Source organism: Lissotriton vulgaris, chromosome 2_1, assembly GCF_964263255.1.
Source record: "Lissotriton vulgaris chromosome 2_1, aLisVul1.2, whole genome shotgun sequence".
Classification (NCBI taxonomy): Eukaryota; Metazoa; Chordata; class Amphibia; order Caudata; family Salamandridae; genus Lissotriton; species Lissotriton vulgaris.
In genome coordinates this window covers 21,237,592-21,259,936 of record NC_141687.1, presented here as the reverse complement: position 1 = coordinate 21,259,936, position 22,345 = coordinate 21,237,592, and the positions used below count along the sequence as shown (strand labels likewise).

The following is a 22,345-nucleotide window of genomic DNA, read 5'->3' as shown; positions in this document are numbered from 1 at the left end:
AATAAAGCAAACACAAGGAGATGATGAACGGAACGCTGACATTTTTCAGACACTCACCCCCTGTCACAGATCTGGGTTGAATCCATCATCATTCTTTAGCTCACTCCTCCACCCCAGTCCAGACCCAGCTGTATGCAAATCAGTCTGACCCTGTGCCTCATTGGATCAGTCCAGCCCGAACAGCCAAGCCATGTCTTCCCTGGACCGGAAACAAGCATCATGGGACCGGTTTCTGGGTAACACCCTTCATCATCATATAAGAGCGAGTTGCACACCCTGCTTAGACCACAAGTTTCTCAATTTTTTTTATATCTTCCACTTTTTACTGTTGCGTGCTCAATGTCGTCGTGCCCAGCCCAAACAGCACGTGTGAAACTAAACAACAACATATATTGGGACACCTTTCTGCCCCTAACCATTGGCACAGCTATTTTCAAAATTGCGATTGCAATGTTGTTTTTCTCCACATTTTCCTCTTTTCCGTTTTACAAGTCATTATTTTTCTCCATTACTAATCCACACTTTCACTTGAATTAATTATACTCCTCATGCAAGGAAAAAGCCATTTCCCAAATTTCCAATGCTCCTGCTGGGCCATCCGTACCTCTCTTCAAGAACACGACTAGAGCCAAATTCATCCATAGCAGTTTTATTAATATCCAATGCATTTCGGGCCTCTAGGGCCCTTCGTCAGGGAAAATTAAAAATAACAATTACACATGTTTTAATGTTACATCAGCTAATATATACGAATAAATGCAAAAAATCTTGCGTTTAAAGTTGCCCTCTCTTCTTATTCTTAATGATTAGTAAAACTTAGAATGTATTCTTTTCACTCCCCCTAGTGTTTCTGACATACTCAAGCCCCACTTTATAAGGGAACCTAACTTGCTTCCTTTCACTCGGTAACTCATTACTATACCTTAACCATGACTGCCTGCAGCCTTGATCTACTCTTTCCTACTTTCCCCGTCATATAAACGTGACCCTCCCGAGTCTCTCCTCTCCTTTCTCATGTCATACTTCACAACTTTACCATTAGAGAGCATTTATCATTACCATTCCAAAGATATGAAACATGATTTAGCTACTCCTTTCTAATCAGGAATTACAGCTTTAAAGTGTTTTAAGAAATTCCCAATTCTAGCCTATCAGAGGGGTAGGCCTCACATTAGTGAAAAACAAATGTAGCTATTTGTCACTACCAGGACATGTAAAACTTAAAAATACATGCCCTACCTTATAGTTACACGCACCCTGCCTATACGGCTACGTAGAGTGTACCTTAGGGGGTGACAAATATGCAACAAAAGGGGAGTTTAAGGGTTGGCCATTCATTTTAAATGCCTAGTCGAAGTGACAGTAAACTGTGCACACAGGCACTGCAATGGCAGGCCTGAGACAGGTTTGAAAGGCTATTTGTGTGTGTGCACAATCAGTGCTGCAGGCCCTCTAGTAGCATTAAGATCACAGGCCCTGGGTATATGGTAAACCACTTTACAAGGGACTTATAAGTAAACTAAATATGCCAATCAGGTATATACCAATGCCACCATGTTTAGGGGAGAAGCATATGCACTTTAGCACTGGTCAGCAGTGGTAAAGTGCTTAGAGTCCTAAGGCCAACAAAAGGGCACAGCAAAAAGTGGAGGTAAGCGAGCTAAAAGTTGGGGGAAGACCACCCTAAGGATGATAGGTATAACACCCTCGCCAATCAGCCACAACTCTCTAAAGTTTCCTTGCCACGACCCTCATGAACTGACAGCCCCTGTTCCCTTCTACTCTCCTCCCAAGGATTAAGTCCTGTGCGCAGGCTCTATAGGAGGCATGCCAGGACCTCTGGGAACCTGTTTACTCCCACCTACGGCCAAGCAATGCCGCCTTGGATGCAGGCTCTGGGAGGAGGCTTGGCAGGACTTCCAGAGACCTGTTCCCCCAGCTGACCTCACAGTGATGCCGCCGTGAGTGCAGACTCTGCTGGGGGACATGCGAGGACTTGAAGGCACCACTGCTCTCCAACCCATCACCCAGAGATGCCACCGTGTGCAGAGAGGCATGCCAACACTTCAAGTTACCTGTTCCTGCCCACTCACCTCCAAGTGAAGTGGCCTTTTGAGTAGACTCTGCAGGGATGCATGCAAGGGCCTGAAGTCACTAGTGTATCTATATATTTGTGTGTGAACCTATATCTTTATGTGTAGATTTCAATATATCCACACATACATACAAATTCGGATTTAAACATTTTAAACCCACAACGCTGCTTCACAGTGAAAGGTATTTGAACATATAATGTGTGACAAGGTGCAGTGTCTGTACTTCTGTGCTGCCTCTTGGGCCAGTCAACAGCAGTCGAGGTGGAGTAGAAGGGGCGGGACAAAGAATGCCAGGGCACAGGCTCCAGAGGCCCTCTGGAAGAGATGCCAGTGCCAGAGATGCCATTGTATGATCCTCCTACGCAGGGAGGCATGTCAGGGCCCGCAGCAGGGGTGTTAACTATACATGCCAGTGGATCATTACTCAGGGGAAACCCCTTCATAGAAATAACTCTGCATTAGTGCTTTACACAGGGGATCACATGCACAGCTCACAGGGCAGCATCTGAGTCCAACATCTGACAAGGAAGATGAGAGACAGAATGAGAGGGACAGAGATGAACGTGAAGAGAGGGGTGGAATGGGGGTGCATTAGGGAGTGAGACAGCGAGGGAAGAAAAGAGACCGACGGGCTGATTAAGTTTGGTAGACAGGGTCCTCCATCACAAAACCTTCCCAGGTTAGTGGCAGTTGCCTGGTGCCATTGGGATACAGCGCGCACTAAGAGATATATTGCGGCAACTGTGGAGCATTATAATCTGTGTTTGAAACTCTGCTGATGCAATTTATTTTCATTTTACTTCATTGTGTTTTTAAAAACGGAAACTGTGATATTTACACTACTGCGGCTCACTGCAGAGCAAAGGCAGGCGCTTAGCTTTTTTAATTGATTACGAATTGCTGATTGTCACGCAGGTGCGCCTAAGGTAAGCCCGTCTGCGCCCGTCCGCGAGCGTCCGGGACCCGGGGCCACAGACACTGGACAAAATTATACCTACTCTACTTCGGACTTATTTGCTCTCAGACCTATCGGTAAGCTGTGTCCACCATTACCTCCGCATACACTAAAACGTACTTTTCAATTCGGCATTTCCAAAGTTACCGCTCCTATAGATTTCTCACTTACAAAGACATTATGCACAGACCATGGTACACTCAACAAACTGACTTCCGAGTTTCGGTGCATCTACCTTAACACCAGGTCGATGATTAAACATCAGGTAGACATCTTTCTATTATTGACCGATGAAAAACCAGATATGCTTTTTCTAACTGAAACTTGGTCCACTCTTGACTCATTACCAGACATACTTCCATCTCTTCCCTCTGACTACTACATTCTCTCAGCCAACCGACCACCAGGAAAAACAGGGGGGGGAGTAGCTGCTATTATTCGTAAAATCCATCAATTCAGAGAACTCTCACCTCTGTCCCTTCCAGATACGGAGAACATCGTTATCAGGTTAAATACTGACAGTGGGGCACTAATACTGGTATTAGTATACCGTCCTCCGCAGTATATGGCCACTTTTCCCCCTCTCTTAGCAGAACAGTTGGCTTCATGCGTTGTCAACTATTCTAAAATTCTTCTGATTGGGGATCTGAATTACTGGTTTGACAATGTAACTTTAGACCCCCAAGCAGCAGAACTCAAGGATATACTATTGGACCTTAATCTGATACAGCATATCCACTCTCCTACCCATCAGAAAGGACATAGTCTGGATCAAATCTGGTCATATAATCTGTCTCTACCTTCGCCCTCTATACATCCTTGCAGCTGGTCAGACCATTTCTTCATTCATTTCTCTTTTACTATAAATGGGACCATCAAATCTAGGCCACAAGCGGGCAGAGAAATTTGGAAATGGAGGTCTGTAGACTTACCCGCATTCCTAAATACTCTGGCTACTACCCTTCCCCCTCAGGGCGAAGATATAGAACCCAATGAAAAAGCACTCTCACAATGGCTGTGCCAGGCGGCAAATCTCCATGCTCCTTTGATAAGCTTTCCCAAATCACGAGAGAAGGAGGCCCATAAATGGTTTACTCCAGATTTGAAGAAACTAAAACTTAGCATTAGACAAAAAGAAAGGAAATGGAGAGCAAACTATCTATCGCAGGACAAGGAGACTTATTGCTTATCAAGGAAAATGTATCAAAAAACGCTTTTAAAACATAAGACTGATTACTTTTCTGCAAAGATCATGAACTCCTCGAATAAATCAAAGGAGATATTCGAAATTGTAAATGATCTCTGCAATGATGATAGGACAGCCCCCCCTATAATCCCCACCCAAAAATTATGTGATTCCTTGAATAACTTTTTCAGGGATAAAATCATCACTATTAAACAGAACATAATCAGTTCTCCCATTTTAACCCCATTAAATGATATATTCTGTAATCCTCACACATTGGACACCTTCTCTCCCATTGAGCCTAAAACTTTTTCGGAACTCCTGGTACGTGTGAAATCTGGTTCGCCTGATGATATCTGCCCCCCCCTAAATTTTTAAAGAAATTAGACTTGCTCTCCCTCAAAGTATTCTCTCCTTATTAAACAAATCACTAGCGCAAGGCAAAGTACCCAGCAGTTTTAAGCATGCCCTACTGATCCCTCTAACAAAAAAATCTGGCATTGGTCCATATGACCTTACGAACTATAGGCCGATCTCCCTCTTGCCCTACCTATCAAAAATCCTGGAAGCTCATGTCTCTAACTGCCTCTCGAACTTTATTGAGCTAACTGAATATCTGGAACTAAAATCAGGCAGGTTTTCGCCCAGGCCATTCTACTGAGACAGTGATACTCACGGTCCAGAATACCCTGAGATCTAACGCAAACAGAGACGTCCATCAGGCATTGGTGCTCCTTGATTTGTCGGCTGCGTTCGACACGGTTGACTATTCTATTCTTGTCAACCGTGTCGAGCAGGCCGGCCTCAGGGGCCCTGCCTTGAGCTGGCTGGAGTCCTTCATCTCTGAACGTACTCAGTCAGTCAGACTGGGGTCATTCACAGCACCTAAAACCGTCTCTACCTGTGGCGTTCCCCAGGGGTCGTCCCTGTCCCCATTGCTTTTCAATTTATATTTACGTCCATTACTGCATTCTCTGAAAAATCACAGAGTCACAATTTTTAATTATGCAGACGACTTGCGATTGGTTTTCTCACTGGACTCCCCTGATGCTGTGGTGGAATTTCAGGAAACCATGACCCATATCCAGAGATGGATGAATCTGAATCACCTCAAACTTAACCCGGACAAGACAGAACTTATCTTGCCCGGGAAAAGTGAAATCAGTTGGGGCCCCCACTTCTGTCCGTCGGACATGGGAATCCCACCCACTAAATCCCACACAGTTAAGAGCTTAGGGGTGACTCTCAGTGAGGACCTTTCACTAAAAAGTCAAATAGGGACGGTAGTTTCATCCAGTTTCTTTCAACTAAGAAAAATAAAGAAAATCTCCCATCTCCTAACTCATTCTGCCTTGATTCAAGCAATTACTGCGTTAATTCTATTGCGGCTTGATTTCTCAAACAGCCTGTACCTTGGTCTTCCAGTAGGTCAGTTGAAGAGACTACAATACGTCCAGAACCAGGCAGCCAGACTCATTTGTAAACAATCTAAATGGCAATCCATCAGACCAGGATTAGAAAAACTTCACTGGCTGCCAGTAGCTTAGAGAGTTGCATTCAAAGCCGGCTGCATCATTTTTAAAGCTTTGCAGGGTAAGGGCCCGAAATTCATTAGAAATTTGGTTGGCAAGTATACCCCTTCACGGAATCTTCGCTCGGCCCACCAAGAATTGCTAATGATTCCCCCTTACAAGAAAAAACGCCAAGGTGGCAGTAGTTTCCATTTTCTTGCCCTCTCTTTATGGAACTCCCTACCATTATCGCTAAGACTGAGCGATGATCTTCTTTCCTTCAGACAGGTTTTAAAACCCTGCTATTCAGACATGCTTACTTTTAATACTTTTAATATAAATTGATGTGAACTCTCCTTTGCTCAATGTACTTAGGTGTTATGCTATGTTCCCAAAAACTTCAGTAGCGCCATGAAGACTACGGGCGTACGAGCGCTGTACAGATAAAAATTTAACATAACATAACATCCGTCAAACCCTTAGTTTGCCAGCTCTACCTTGAATCTGACAGACCTTCATCTTTCCAATGCGGGTGGCCCTTTGGCTTCACTGTCTCCGATAGACAGATGGAGTAGAGCCAGTTAGAGAAAAGACATTAGAACTTGCACACAGCTGCATCACCCCACGATACCGCGTTGCTGATTTCTTCAATTTCGTGCTCTGGGTAACATCTTACTGTAGCGCTGCTTTACATAGAATAATAGCGCTGTGTATCCTCCAATTGTACAATTGTAGCGCTGTGCGACAGAGAATTGTAGCACCTTTGTAGCATCCATTTGTAGCGCTGTCTCATATAGAATCGCTACGCTGTGCATCATCCTATTGTAGCGCCGTTTTTACATAGCTTAGTAGCGCTGTGTAGCCTTCACTTATAGCGCTGTGTAACATTCATATTTAGCGCGGTTTAGCAGTGAATTGCAGCGCCGCAGCTTTGATTGGTTTCATCAGCGCGACCTCGCTCAGGCAGCTGCGCTCATTTCTCCAGTGTTCTTGTTCATGCACTGATCTCTAAGAACTCGCATTTGTTGTCCCTGTCTGGCTTTCCCCTTTGACCCTCCATTTTGTTGTTGGGATCCCCTGACCCGCCCCTCACCCACACTACCGCCTCCCTGCTGCCCCTCCCACCCACGTTTACCGAGCCTTCCATTCCCCTGGCCAAACTGTGACCACCTGGACTCTCTTCGGAACGGTCGCTCACCCTTGCCCCTCCTCACTCACAGCTGCATCACCCCACGATACCGCGTTGCTGATTTCTTCAATTTCGTGCTCTGGGTAACATCTTACTGTAGCGCTGCTTTACATAGAATAATAGCGCTGTGTATCCTCCAATTGTACAATTGTAGCGCTGTGCGACAGAGAATTGTAGCGCCTTTGTAGCATCCATTTGTAGCGCTGTCTCATATAGAATCGCTACGCTGTGCATCATCCTATTGTAGCGCCGTTTTTACATAGCATAGTAGCGCTGTGTAGCCTTCACTTATAGCGCTGTGTAACATTCATATTTAGCGCGGTTTAGCAGTGAATTGCAGCGCCGCAGCTTTGATTGGTTTCATCAGCGCGACCTCGCTCAGGCAGCTGCGCTCATTTCTCCAGTGTTCTTGTTCATGCACTGATCTCTAAGAACTCGCATTTGTTGTCCCTGTCTGGCTTTCCCCTTTGACCCTCCATTTTGTTGTTGGGATCCCCTGACCCGCCCCTCACCCACACTACCGCCTCCCTGCTGCCCCTCCCACGCTCCGCCCCCTCCACTGTCCATTTATGTCAGATGGTCCCACGCGCAGCGTCCACGCGCTACGGACACGCCGAAGGTGCGCCAAAGGTAAGCCCGTCTACGCCCGTCCGCGCCTGGACCGCGCCCAGCGCCAGACCCCCTGCCCCTCGCGCTGCCCAGACCCCCCGCATTACCTATGATGCCGCCACCCTCCTAGCCCTTAACCCCGGTCGCGCCCCCAACTGCGTCCAAGCCGCTCCCGGACACACCCATGGACCTTTCTCCTGCTACTCCTGCAAATTCAGCGGCACCGACAACATCTCTGATACGACTACTCCACAGACTCCCGACCCCAACCACCTACAATGCATCCTTCTCAACACCCGCTCGGTGCACAGACACGCCATTGACCTATGGAACCTTCTAGACACCTTCTCTCCAGACGTCGCATTCCTTACGGAAACATGGATGAACGCTTCCTCCGCACCAGACATCACCATTGCCATCCCTGAAGACTATAAGATCACTCGCAAAGACCGTACCAGCCACACAGGAGGAGGAATCGCTATCGTCCACAAGAAATCTATCCGCATCTCAACCAGCTCTGACACCAACCTCGCCAACTCCGAACACCTTCACTTCCAGATCCACATCGACCCCAAAACCACTCTCAGAGGCACCCTCCTCTACAGACCACCAGGACCCCGCGCAAAATTCAGTGAAGACATCACGGACTTCATCTCTCCACACGCGCTCCCCTCCAAAGACTACATCCTTCTGGGAGACCTCAACTTTCACCTCGAAAAGATAAACGACCACAACACCGCCACCCTCGTGGACAACCTCGCCAACCTTGGACTTAAACAACTGGTCACTTCCCCCACCCACATCGCAGGCCACACACTCGACCCCATCTTCACTTCCAGCAATCATGTCTCCTTCAGCCACACTACGGACCTCCTATGGACCGACCACAGCTGCGTTCACTTCACCTACAACAAGCCGAAACCCATCAATCACCCCCAACCTACCCTGCAAAGAAACTGGAAGAAAATCACCACGGAACAAATCTCCGCATCGCTCCTTCGAAACTCCCCAGCCCTCTCTTCTAACGCCAACGAAGCCGCAGCCAGCCTCACCCTATGGCTATCCAACACCGCCGACATCCTAGCACCACTGAAAAAACGTCAAAGCAAACCTGGCAGCAAGAAGGCCTCTTGGTTCAACGATGATCTTAAGAAATCCAAGAAACTCTGCCGCTCCCTCGAAAAAGCCTGGAAAAAAGACCCATCCACCAGCACCAAGGACGCCTTCAAAAGCGCCACCCGCACTCACCACCAACTGATCCGAAAAGCCAAGAAAACAGCATTCAAGGATCGTCTTGACAACAACGCCCACAACAGCAAGGAACTTTTCAACATCGTCAAGGAATTTTCCAACCCCTCGGCCAACTCCAACGACATCACCCCTTCTCAAACCCTCTGCGATTCCCTAGCCTCTTTTTTCCACAACAAGATTGCTGACATCCACAACAGCTTTGACAACCAACCCGGAAACCAACCCACCCCACCATCTGTTGACCATCCTCCCCCCGTAAACACCCTTAACGCCTGGAACCCAATCTCCACTGAGGAAACCATCCGCCTGATGAATTCCATCCACTCTGGATCCCCCACAGACCCATGCCCTCACCACATCTTCAACAAAGCAGACTCCGTCATAGCACCGCACCTCCGAGACGTCATTAACTGCTCCTTGATATCCGCGACCTTCCCAGAAGACTGGAAACACGCTGAACTCACCGCCCTTCTGAAAAAACCAACAGCGGACCCCACCGAACTCAAAAATTACCGCCCCATCTCGCTTCTTCCATTCCCGGCCAAAGTCATCGAGAAAGCCGTCAACAACCAGCTCGCCGCCTTCCTCGAAGCCAACAAAGCACTCGACCCCTCACAATCTGGCTTCCGAGCAAAACACAGCACTGAGACCGCCCTCATCGCAGCAACAGACGACATTCGAACTCTACTGGACAATGGAGACACAGTCGCCCTCATCCTCCTCGACCTCTCTGCAGCATTCGACACAGTCTGCCACAGCACCCTTCTACAACGCCTCAATAACATCGGAATCCAAGGAAAAGCACTTGAATGGATCACCTCGTTCCTCACCGGAAGAACCCAGAGAGTCCGCCTACCACCATTCAAGTCCGAGGCCTCTGAAGTCATCTGCGGCGTGCCTCAAGGATCATCACTCAGCCCCACCCTCTTCAACGTATACATGAGCCCCCTCGCGGCCATCGCCCGCCAACACAACCTCAACATCATCTCTTACGCGGACGACACTCAACTGATCCTTTCTCTCACCAAGGACCCCAGCACCGCCAAAACTAACCTACACGAAGGAATGAAAGAAGTCGCCGAATGGATGAAACAAAGCCGTCTGAAACTGAACTCAGATAAAACAGAAGTCCTCATCTTAGGCACATCCCCCCATTGCTTGGGACGACTCCTGGTGGCCGGAAGCCCTCGGAAAAGCACCCATCCCGACAGACCACGCACGGAACCTTGGCGTCATCCTGGATTCTTCACTCTCAATGAACAGACAAGTCAGCGCCGTATCCTCTTCCTGCTTCAACATTCTTCGCATGCTCAGAAAAACATTTCGCTGGATCCCCTCCGAAACAAGGAAAACAGTCACCCACGCACTAGTCACGAGCCGACTGGACTACGGAAACACCCTCTACGCAGGTACCACCGCTAAACTCCAGAAGAAACTCCAACGAATCCAAAACGCCTCAGCCAGGCTCATATTAGACATCCCACGCAACGAACACATCTCCGGTCACCTTAAAGACCTCCACTGGCTCCCCGTCAATAAGAGGATCACTTTCCGACTGCTTACCCACGCACACAAATCACTCTACGACATCGGACCAGATTGCCTCAACTCTCGACTGTCCTCTACACCCCCTCCCGCCAACTACGTTCTTCCAGCCTAGCCTTCGCCACTGTACCTCACATCAACAAGACCACCATGGGAGGCAGATCCTTTTCATACCTGGCTGCTAAAACATGGAACTCACTCCCCGCTTACCTTCGCCTCACCCAGAACCACCTAGCGTTCAGAAAGCAGCTTAAAACGTGGATATTTGACAAATAATCCTCCTCCCCTTCCTAAGCGCCTTGAAACCCTCTGGGTATGTAGTGCGCTATACAAATTTTATGACTTGACTTGACTTGTCCTGTCAATCACTGCAAGGAAAGCCAGGCGGTACTAGGCAGAAAGACACAAATGCCCCCCACCCCCTTACACACTGCAAGAAAACTACCGGAGCGTGGGGGTCATTTGTTTAATGAATCCAAAAAGAGTTGTGCCGTTCCTCGAAAGGGGGGGAGAAGAAATGTACGTGTCAACGGATTGTCTGGAAGCTGTTGGTCAGGTAACGACCTACAGTTGGGCATCCATTTCATTGGATGTAATGCCCTCACACACTCTTGCAGGTGTCATGCTTCATCATCTGGGCTGCTCCTCGTTGGGTCGGCGGTGCAATACCCAACTGGCGACACCTCAAAGAGGGGCTCTTTGGCGGAGATCTTTTATCCAACAGCCGTAGAGTGAAGTGCAGGTGTGGGGCCAGTAGTGCGTAGACGTATAGGTGAGTTAAAATAAAGCTGGGAGTACCGGTGCAAAATTTATTCTGGGGGTCTCCTGCTCTAGTTAAAAAGGACAAGCCTAACCGGTCCTTGATGGGTTGTAATGTTCCCTACAAGATTCTCAGTTAGTGTGTGAAGTGGTTGACATGTTTCTCGCGTAAATGTGGATTCACTCGCGATTCTTCAGGACCTAAGGAAAAAGGAATGTGTCCTAAAAAACTGCCTACGTGTCATGGATCTCACCGGGTATCCAGTGTGTTGTTCTAAAACAAAACAAAAACAAGATAATAATGTTGTGTGTCGGTGTGTACCTGATTGATGCTGGAACTGCCTAATGTGTGAAGTTTCCACGTACCATCAGTTCCCGGCGGGCTGTACACCGGATTCAAACTGCCCTAAAGTGTGGAGTTCTACTGCCGTGTATCAGTCCTCTCGACCTACCCTTAGCCGCCGGATCTGGGAGGTCATTTGTGTAATGCCTGAAACACCACGGCTATGCATCAAACTTCCTAATTCCAACTTCCAAAAATCAAACTAAACGTGCAACTGATGCCGCTTGAGATGTCATCAATGATGTCATAAATGATGTCATAGAACATGTCATGAGTGATGTAATATGTGAGATCGTAAGCAGTGCATAGCGGGGGCCCAAGTTGTAGTTAGATTTGCAAGCTATATCTGGTGAATATCTGTGGTTATAGATCAGTAGACGACAAGCAAGAACCCACTTATCTTGGACAGTAACTACAGAAGAGACAACGCTCCAATAATTCAACGATGCATTCATCTCCATCAAGGATTTCAGGTGCAATTGTAAACAAAACACTCTGTCCATCAGCCTGGAAAATGGTGGGATCACCGTTACATACTACTAACGTGGAAGGGGTGGTCTGTATGCTTGTAGGTGATTTAGCGCCTTTGCATAGTAAGCAGCAATTAAAAGGGAGAACCATGGACTCTACCCTCAGACCAGGAGACAACAAGAAAGAGCACACTCATCCTGGGCAGTCACTACAGAAGAGGCTGCACTCCAATAAATCAATGATGCATTCATCTCCATCCATACATGCACACGTAGAAACAGCACCCAGCCTGTTTGTAAAAGTTGAAGGGGTCATGTGCCCCCCATGAGCCTCATAAGGCCCGGAGGACCTCATCCCCCAGGGCTGATTTTTTTCAAAGGGGGGAGGATGGCTCCTCTCCCCAGCCAATTTTGACTCCGGGGATCCCATTCCCCAGGGGCCTCTGTTTAATATAGGTGGGTGCAGCGATGCCCACCCAGGGCACCACCATGCACAACGTTGGAGGCCGCTGGGGGAGTCCCAGGGGCCTGCTGCGGGAGCCAGCATTGCTCCCGCTCAGAGAGAGCATCGATTTATGATGCTGTCTCCGGGTGGGAGCAATATGTTGATCTGTTTCCCTGCCTGCATCAATACGGGCAGGGAAACAGATGTCAAGTCTGCTCCCAGCAGGCGGGAGCATTTTTAAAGCTCCTGCTCACTGGGAGTAGACTTTGTGTTTGCTCCTGTTTAGCGCAAGATTTAAAAATGATCCCGCCAGGCGGGAGCAAACATAAGTTTCTCTGCCTGTACCGTGCAGGTAGGGAAACTGCAGTGTCCTGTGGTGCGCACCCTGACACACAGTAAGAGAATATAAGAAGTTACAACACAAACAATTACAATGCATGCCTTTACAATGTGTTTTTTACATCACAACTACCATTACAACGCATGATACACATATTATCACAACGCATGCTACTTTTGGGGCAACAGTGGGGTAAGTGTTGGATAGTATAGGGGCAAAAATTACTATTCCGACTCCAGAGAGTGCAATAGTGGGAAAGCTTTGGATAGCGGAGAGGTAAAAATTACTATTCCTACTCCAGTGAGTACAACAGTAGGGAAAGTGTTGGATAGTGTAGGGGTAAAAATGACTATTCCCACTCCAGTGAGTGCAACAGCAGGGTAAGTGTTGGTTAGTGTAGGGGGAAAAATAATATCCCCATGTACCCCAAAACCCATACCCAAACTAAAACTAAAACATCCCCATTACTTACCTTATAATGCGTTGTTATGACATCCGTTGTAGTGACATGCGTTGTAATGGCCTGCGTTGTAATGGCATGCGATGTAAAGGCAGTTGCGTTGTAACAGCTGCGTTTTAAAGGTAGTGCGTTGTAATGGTTGTTTAACCAGTAGGTGAGCTGGCCCCGGGAGATGTCTCCGGGGTCATAGAAGACTCGGGGAGGGGGAGAACATGGCCCCCTCTCTTTTTAAAAGTTAATCAGCCCAGGGCACAAAATCACTGCGGCCTAAAATGGCTCAGGGAGGGGGGCAGCATAGCTCCAATTCTTTTAAAAACATTTAGGCCCCCAGGGTGGACTCCGCGGGCCTATATTCCTGTGAGTATTTGCCTATGTGTATCTGTCTGTCTGTGTGTACATGTGTCTGTAGGTGCATGTGTCTGTGTGAGCGGGTGTCTGTGTGTATGTGTCTGAATGTGCCTGTTTGGGTGACTGTGTGTACACACCTGTATGTGCATGTCTGTTGGTTTGAGTGATGTGTCTGTATATTCATGTGCCAATCTGGGTAATTGTGTGTAAACACCTGTTTGTGTATTTGTGTCTGTCTGTGTGTGTATGTGTCTGTATATTCATGTGATTGTGTGTACACACCTGTATGTGTATCTGTGTCTATTTGTGTGTGATGTGTCTGTATATTCATGTGCCTGTCTGGGTGCCTGTGTGTTCTCACCCGTGTGTGCTGTGTGTGCATGTGTCTGTATATTTATGTACCTGTCTGTGTGCCTGTGTGTACATGCCTGTATGTGTATATGTGCCTGTCTGTGTGTGCATATGTATGTATATTCATGTGCCTGTCTGGGTGCCTGTGGGTACATGCCTGCATGTTGGATCGGTGCCTGTATGTGTGTGCGAGTGTATGTATATTCATGTGCCTGTCTGGGTGCCTGTGTGTAAATGCCTGCATGTGCATCTGTGCCTGTCTGTGTGTGCATGTGTATGTAAATTCATGTGCCTGTCTGGGTGCCTGTGTATACATGCCTGCATGTTGTGTCTGTGTCTGTCTGTGTGTGCATGTGTCTGTATATTCATGTACCTATCTGGGTGCCTGTGTGTACATGCCTGTATATCTATCTGTGCCTGTCTGTGTGTGCATATGTATGTAAATTCATGTGCCTGTCTGAGTGCCTGTGTGTACATGCCTGTATGTCTATCTGTGCATGTCTCTGTGTGCATGTGTATGTAAATTAATGTGCCTGTCTGGGTGCCTGTGTGTACACCTGTATGTGTATCTGTGCCTGTCTGTGTGTGCATATGTATGTATATTTATGTGCCTGCCTGGATGCCTGTGTGTACATGGCTGCATGTTGTATCTGTGCTTGTCTTTGTGTGCATGTGTATGTATATTCATGTGCCTGCCTGGGTGCCTGTTTGTACATGCCTGAATGTGTATCTGTGCCTGTCTGTGTGTGCATGTGTATGTAAATTCATGTGCCTGTCTGAGTGCCTGTGTGTACATGCCTGTATGTCTATCTGTGCCTGTCTGTGTGTGCATGTGTATGTATATTCATATGCCTGTCTGGCTGCCTGTGTGTACATGCCTGTATATGTATCTGTGCCTGTCTGTGTGTGCATGTGTATGTATATTCATGTGCCTGTCTGAGTGCCTGTGTGTTCATGCCTGTATATGTATATGTGCCTGTCTGTGTGTTCATGTGTATGTATATTCATGTGCCTGTCTGAGTGCCTTTGTGTACATGCCTGTATATGTATCTGTGCCTGTCTGTGTGTGCATGTGTATGTATATTCATGTGCCTGTCTGAGTGCCTGTGTGTTCATGCCTGTATATGTATATGTGCCTGTCTGTGTGTTCATGTGTATGTATATTCATGTGCCTGTCTGAGTGCCTTTGTGTACATGCCTGTATATGTATCTGTGCCTGTCTGTGTGTGCATGTGTATGTATATTCATTTACCTGTCTGAGTGCCTGTGTGTACATGCCTGTATGTGTATCTGTGTATGTCTGTGTGTGCAGCATGTTTGTATATTCATGTGCCTGTGTGCACGTGCCTGTCTTTACACGTGTCTGTCTGTCTTTGCACATGCCTGTCTGAAGAAACACACCCTGCCCCCCCCCCCCTTCTCTTGACCCCCTGCCCCGACGGTGCCCCTGCCTTGGCATCCAACGAGCTGGGGGCGTTGAGTGACCCCTTCCAGTTGTCACTGGAGCCGGGGCCAGGGTGGCGCCTCCCTCCGGGGTCAGGCCCCCGCCACTGACCCGGGGGCGATGACACGGGGCTGCAGCTTAATAACGGCACAGGCTGGGGGGGCGTGGCGTGCAGCCAGGAGCGATGCCAGGCATGCCGCCGGGGGAAGGGGGGGCTGTAACACATGAGGACAGCAGGGGTCGGCGGCACGTCCAGGGGTGTCGGGTGACCCCCGGCAGGCTGGCTCCAGGGCATGGCTGGATCCCTGCAGTGCCAGGGACAGCTAAAAGCGGCTCAGGTATGCCACCGGGGCGGCAAGAGTTAAAGGTTCCCACCGTCAGACATGCCGGTCTGAACAGATGAACAAACAGGGCCTCAGAGGGGACAGAGCAGGGGCTGCGGGGGAGCCCCGCCTGACTTTAAAGCCCCGGGGCTGCAGGGCGTGGGGGTCTAAGGGGTGTGAGCCCTGGTGCCCGTGGGCTCCTGTGCCCTGGGGCTCATGGACACAGCTGTAACAGGGGGGTTCACCCCAGGTCAGCTCAAACCTGCACTGCTACAGGGAAAACACAAAATCAAAAGGACACAGACAGGCAGAGAGCTACAGCCAGAGACAGACAGGCAGAGAGCTACAGCCAGAGACAGACAGGCAGAGAGCTACAGCCAGACAGGAAGGCAGCTACAGCCAGAGACAGACAGACAGGCAGAGAGCTACAGGTAGAGACAGACAGCCTGAGAGCTACAGCCAGACAGGAAGGCAGCTACAGCCAGAGACAGACAGGCAGGCAGCTACACACAGAGACAGACAGGCAGGTGGGTAGCTACAGCCAGAGACAGACGGACTGACAGCTCTAGCCAGAGACAGACGGACTGACAACTCCAGCCAGAGACAGACAGGTTGACAGCTCCAGCCAGAGACAGACAGGCAGGCAGGTAGGTACAGCCAGAGACAGATGGACTGACAGCTCCAGACAGAGACAGACGGACTGACAGCTCCAGCCAGAGACAGACAGGCTGACAGCTCCAGCCAGAGACAGACAGGCAGGCAGGTAGCTCCAGCCAGAGACAGACATGCTGACAGCCCCAGCCAGAGACCGACAGGCAGGCAGGTAGCCGGAGACAGACAGGCTGAGAGCTCCAGCCAGAGACAGACAGGCTGAGAGCTCCAGCCAGAGACAGACAGGCTGAGAGCTCCAGCCAGAGACAGACAGGCATCCTTTATCCAAGGTCAGAAGAGACACAGGAGCCCCTGAGAGGTAAAGAGCTGGCTGTACACGGCGAGAAAACAAAACACACAGGTAGGAGGGGGAGTAAGTTCCAAGAGAGGTATCACTCACTCGCCCACCCCTACGGCGACGCAGCGCCTTTCCTAACATGATGAATGTATAGAATGCTGTAGGTTGAGCCCTACACTGCTGCTCCTGTGTCTCCTGCCCCAGAGAGCAACTGGCTGCCAGGGGCCAACCTGGCACCCTTCTGTTGCCCTGTTCTATGCCAGGCCTCCATGGCAGCTGAAGGACCTGCTCCTGGACTAGACCCCGCTGCTGCCGGTCAGCAGCTCTGTGCTGCCGGCATCCGAGAGGGCACTGGCCATGTATCACAGACAGGCTGCATGGCTGCTGCTGGGACCCTGACCATACATCACTCTACCATGAGCAATCAGATAAACACCGGTCTCCTTCCCAACTGCAGCGCATCGTGGACACCGTCACCATGGCAAATGTAATGGTAAGAATTGCACCCAAAGCTTTGTTCACTTTATCCCCACAGATCTCTTAAACTCCACCCTCAGTCTGGCAGACTTTTGTCCCGTAGACCTGTGAGCTCAATTCCAATTTAGGAAATTAACTTCCAGTCCGCCATTTCGCTGTGTTTTCCAAGTGCGGGCCTGGTCTTTTGTTGAGCATGCATTGCCTTCAATTGATCTGGCCCACAGACCACAGTTCTCACCTTATCCAAGTCAAGGTTCCCTTTTCCAAATGACGGTCACAAAGCAGTTCCAAAGACTATCTCCTACCGCAGTTTTGAACATGAAGGGTACTAGTTAATTTCTGTTTCCTTTTTAGGTCTCGACTATTCTATCCCGCAGGAATAAATAGACGAGAGTATAGTACGCCAAATAAGTTCTCAAACCATCGCCGGATTTCGTACAGTTCACGTGAACACAAGTACGCACATTCTCACACATGCGCTTTTTAGGGCTCGCCTATTAATATCCTGCAGGGATATAATAGACGAGCCCTATAGGGGCTAAACTGAGAGCTAAACTAAGCTCTCAAAAGCAAAGTGGATTTCCAGAAGTGCACATCCTCGTGCACGAGCTTGCCCGAGCCTTCCAGCAGCATTTCTCCTCCCCTTACCATTTGCTCCTGCCTCCGAGAGCTTCAAAGGGATCTGCTTCCCCGCCCACTGCTTCACACTTCACGGCCGCCAGGCCGTGACTCGCATTTCTCCTTCCTTCGTGCCCAGCCCCCCTCCCAGCGCTGCCTTGAAGGCTTTCCCCACATGCAGGAGACAAGGAGAACACGTTTTCCACACATAACTTCTGCAGTACGCAAATGGCATGACGTCAAGAGCGGGAAATCACTGATATAGAGCCAATATGCAACCAGTATTGGGAACACACAACAGAGTTTAATTAATTAATGTCCCCTCTCTGAGCAGAGGCAGCATGCTGCTGCTTTTCACACTCCCTCTGGTGCAGGGGTTCAACAGAGGACCAGTAATTACATTCCGTTCTGTGCGGTTTGCGCATACCTTCAGGCTCTCTTTAAAATCGTCTGACAGTGTCTGGTGCTTTTTGTGTCAGATGTGTTCTGCATGCAATAACGGATGTATTGTGGTAAAGGTACATAAAAATGGGCTATTGAGAATGAATGACTATGGGCAGCCATGGCAGTTGACAGTCGAACTTCTAAAATAGTTGCTACCTCTCACGTCTCATTATTGCACGCAACCGCATGCTGCTTTTTTCTGCATTTTTTGGGGTCAAAAAAATCTTTATTGATCTGGACTGCATGGTTGATGCGAACCTGTGGCCGTAAGTTGAAAAGCTGTGCTGATCTCAAAACAGAAACCAGTGCATGTTTTTACATCAGAGGCATCCAAAGTTCATACACAAAATTCGTAATTTTTACGAGTTAATAAATCAACTTTAGACAGAGAAAGTCGGAAAGAGCGATCCGCGATTGCCTCTCCTTGTTTCCGACTTGTTCTCCCTACAGTTCAAGCATTGAGTTGGATAAATTCCAAAACATACGTATGAACTTAGAGGCCTCAGAGGCAAGCTCTAACTGACACAGCTGATATCGCCCCTGAATTCAGCTAAGTGGGGCTGTGCCGTGTGTCTTTTTTTTGGGCGGTTTGATAGAGCGCGAATTCGAACCAAAAGATTTTGGAGCGCGGTATACGATCACCGTTACGCTACACAGGGTCACACATCCATATTTTTAGACAGGTGGAGAATAAGTGATTTGCTAGAATCATACGGTGTTGAGCCGACGCCGAGACTCAATACTGGTTCTCGAGTTGCAAAATCGGCAGCTCTGGCTATTAGGCCACATCCTCTCCCAACTGAACGCGTTGACTCTTCCCGTGCTTCCGCAAACGGACATGATCCCTTTCAATGTATTCAACATATGACAAGGAACGAAGCAATAAATAAACTGCGCTGGGGAGAAGCTGTAGGGGTCGAGGTGGCAATGGGGGGACAAGCAGAGCCAGAGGGTTCCAACAGTCAGAACAGCAGAGACTCAGGAGGGATAAATAAACATGATGCCTGTTCGCAATGATTAATATGTAAAGACGCATGTTAACATGCTTCGCGTTGATGGCATGAATATGTATACCATCATTTTGATCGCGCACATCCTTTGCTGCATTATTTATTACTGAGGTACAGACTAACACCGAAGGAAAAATGTTGTCATTTAAAAATTATGATGGGCCCATTCAAGGCATGCTTATTAATCCTGATACGCCCACTCACATTTCCCTCTGAATGTATCCCAGTACCAGAAGGGATGTGACGTTCGATGTTACCCAAAACAACAAGTGAGCGCGCCATATGTTTTCGCTGTTGTAAGGCACCTCACAGCTGGCGCCAATCACTGCTAGGGACCCTGATGCAATTGCCACTAGTATGAAGCAGTGTTTGTCTAAGAACATTTTGGAGTCACTCTGCCATCGTGTCTCGCGCGGCCATCGACTGTGGCAGCAGGCCTCCCTTCTAGGTGCCATTAGGGGCATTCCGAGTAAATATGCGTCTGACCCACTCCTTGCATGCGCTTGGCTTTCAGATAACTTCCTTTCAGGCCGAATACTTCTTCTCAGGGCTCAATTTACTTCACCAATTACCTGGACTCCAGGGCCCTTAATTACAGACGTTTGACAGAGACCAGGTATTTTCACAGGACCAGGCCGCCAACTTTCCTGGACTCCCTGGGGACGAGCCCTGCCCCGGGCCTGGCGACTTCTCTCAGGGCACTGGAGCTCCAATTCCGACTGTGCCATTGCTGTTTCACAAAGGAATGCCAACTCCGTCCCCGGGCTATTTTTTTTTTTAAGTCATTAATTCGCGGTAGCAGGACAAAGACCATGGCTTACATCCACAAATAGATGAATTTTGCCCCCATCCTTCCCACACAGACCTTGTCTTGCTTGATTCACGTGGCTATTCTTTATAGGACTAGTAGTCTAACAGGAACTATCAGTACTGTATTAAAACGTCCTGCGTGGCATCAAGGTGTCTTCTCACAGTACCAGTACTCAACGACACACACTTTGATAACCGAGGAAAGATGTCATTCCGTTATCTCATCAAGCTTGGGAAACAGCCCTCCTCCCTCCCCGGGGCCCTGTTCTGAATTAAGCCACGCACTTTGCTGTCAGACATTCCTTTCAGGTTAGAGGCGTTATTCGGGATAAGAATCTCGACCTTTGTTTTCTTTTAGAAACTCAGCTCTGCGAGGATGATGACCCCTCCTCTCTGATCTCGCTCCTGATGGCTATCTTGTCCTGCTGTCAGGGGGTGAGGATGGGGGCAGTGCAGAGATGGCATTGGTATTGGCTGACTTTTCGAGCGTGTCTTTTTATTATTTTTTATATAGGTTTTGCAGGGAAACTCCTCTGTAAATGTAAATTCAGTTCATTTCTGAATACTTCTCTCTCTGATGGTGTGATGGTGTGTCTAGGCTCTCTTACAGTATACAGTGGCTTGGCCTAACATGGTACACCCCCCACATCCTCATTACTCATCTCAAGCCACCTTTTACTGCTGTGATAAAAAAAGAACACTTTCAAGACCTTCTATCTTCTATCCCTCCCCTGTCCTTTTCAATCCAACTAACAGATTCACATTTTCACCGCTTAAATTAAATTCATATCTCCCTATACTGATTCACCACTAATCCTCTTTTTGTTCCGGAGTAGCATTCTACTTGCCGAAAAACGCTTTGACCCCTCGCCAGGCGTAGTAAGCGCTATATAAATGAAATTACAATTACTTCAGTTGCAGTGGTACTCTTGCCTAAGTGTGTTTGTGTGGCTCACTGCACCCAGCATATGAACATCTTTGCCCAGCACCTGACCTCTCTTAAAAAATTACTGCAATATTTTTTTTATAGGCCTGAAGTTATCCAAGACCTTTTCATTTAACTTAAAATATATACAGACTATGCTTTCTTATTAGTGCTTTCGTCCAGCGCTCTTCATCCACTGGTCTGTTGTTGTTTCAGTTACATGTCTCTTCTGTCCATTATAGCACGGGACATGTTGCAGTAGGTCAGGTCAGACCTCATCAGCAATGACTGACTGACTGACTGACTGACTGAAATACTTATAAAGCGCTTGAATGCCTTGGCGTCTTGGCGCTATAATTAGCAATTGGCTAACTTCACTGTGTCTGACTGCTTTTTGCCCTTTACCAAGGCTTACATCTTGCACTGAGCCGTTCTTAGACTACGAGATGTTAATCCAGCCTGCTTCTTTCCCTCTCTCACTTACCGCTTAATCATGAGACACGTCGAACCTTTCACCCCAGAACATTGTTTTCGACACCTGTGTTTCAGGTTGAAATAACCACTCTGAAATGCTCCAAAACAAATGCAGAACGTGAAAGGCATCTACTTATAAAAGCCTTGACATCTTTGTTCAAGCAACGTCCCTGAAATACCAATTAAATGAAGCAGGCCAACAATTCCTATGCAAACAGTGTACATTGTAGAACAACCACCCCTCCGTTTCATGATCCTATTCCCATGGAAAAAGTTGGAATTTACCTACTCAAATCTATCCCCCTCACTCCATCTATCTATTTATCTATCTATCTATCTATCTATCTATCTATCTATCTATCTATCTATCTATCTATCTATCTATCTATCTATCTATCTATCTATCTATCGCACTCACTCTATCTGTCTCCCTCACTCTATCTGTCTCCCTCACTCTATCTATCTATCTATCTATCTATCTATCTATCTATCTATCTATCTATCTATCTATCTATCTATCTATCTGTCTGTCTGTCTGTCTGTCTGTCTGTCTGTCTGTCTGTCTGTCTGTCTGTCTGTCTGTCTAACTATCTATTTAGCACCCTCTCTATCTATCTATCTATCTATCTATCTATCTACCTACCTATCTATCTATCTATCTATCTGTCTATCGCCCTCCCTCACTCTTTCTATCTATCGCCCTTCCTCTATCTATCTATCGCCCTCTCTCCTACTCTCTATCTATCTATCTATCTATCTATCTATCTATCTATCTATCTATCTATCTATCTATCTATCTATCTATCTATCTATCTATCGCACTCTCTCTATCTATCTATCGCATCACCACAGAATCACTCAGCACCACCAAAGCATCATTGAACGCCACAGCATCACTCGTCGCCACCACAACATCACTCAGCGCCACCAAAGCATCAATCTGTGCAACCATTCAACAACAACTGGTTCAAATATGTTCTCTCAATGTTTCAAGCTTTATTACAAATGTCACA

At 47.9% G+C, this 22,345-nt stretch overlaps 1 protein-coding gene across 3 annotated transcripts in view; it reads right to left on the bottom strand.

Moving 5' to 3' along the window:
• The window catches only part of OBSL1 (obscurin like cytoskeletal adaptor 1), a 548,309-nt gene that overhangs the window by 203,378 nt on the left and 322,586 nt on the right, over positions 1-22,345 (bottom strand). The window lies entirely within an intron of this gene.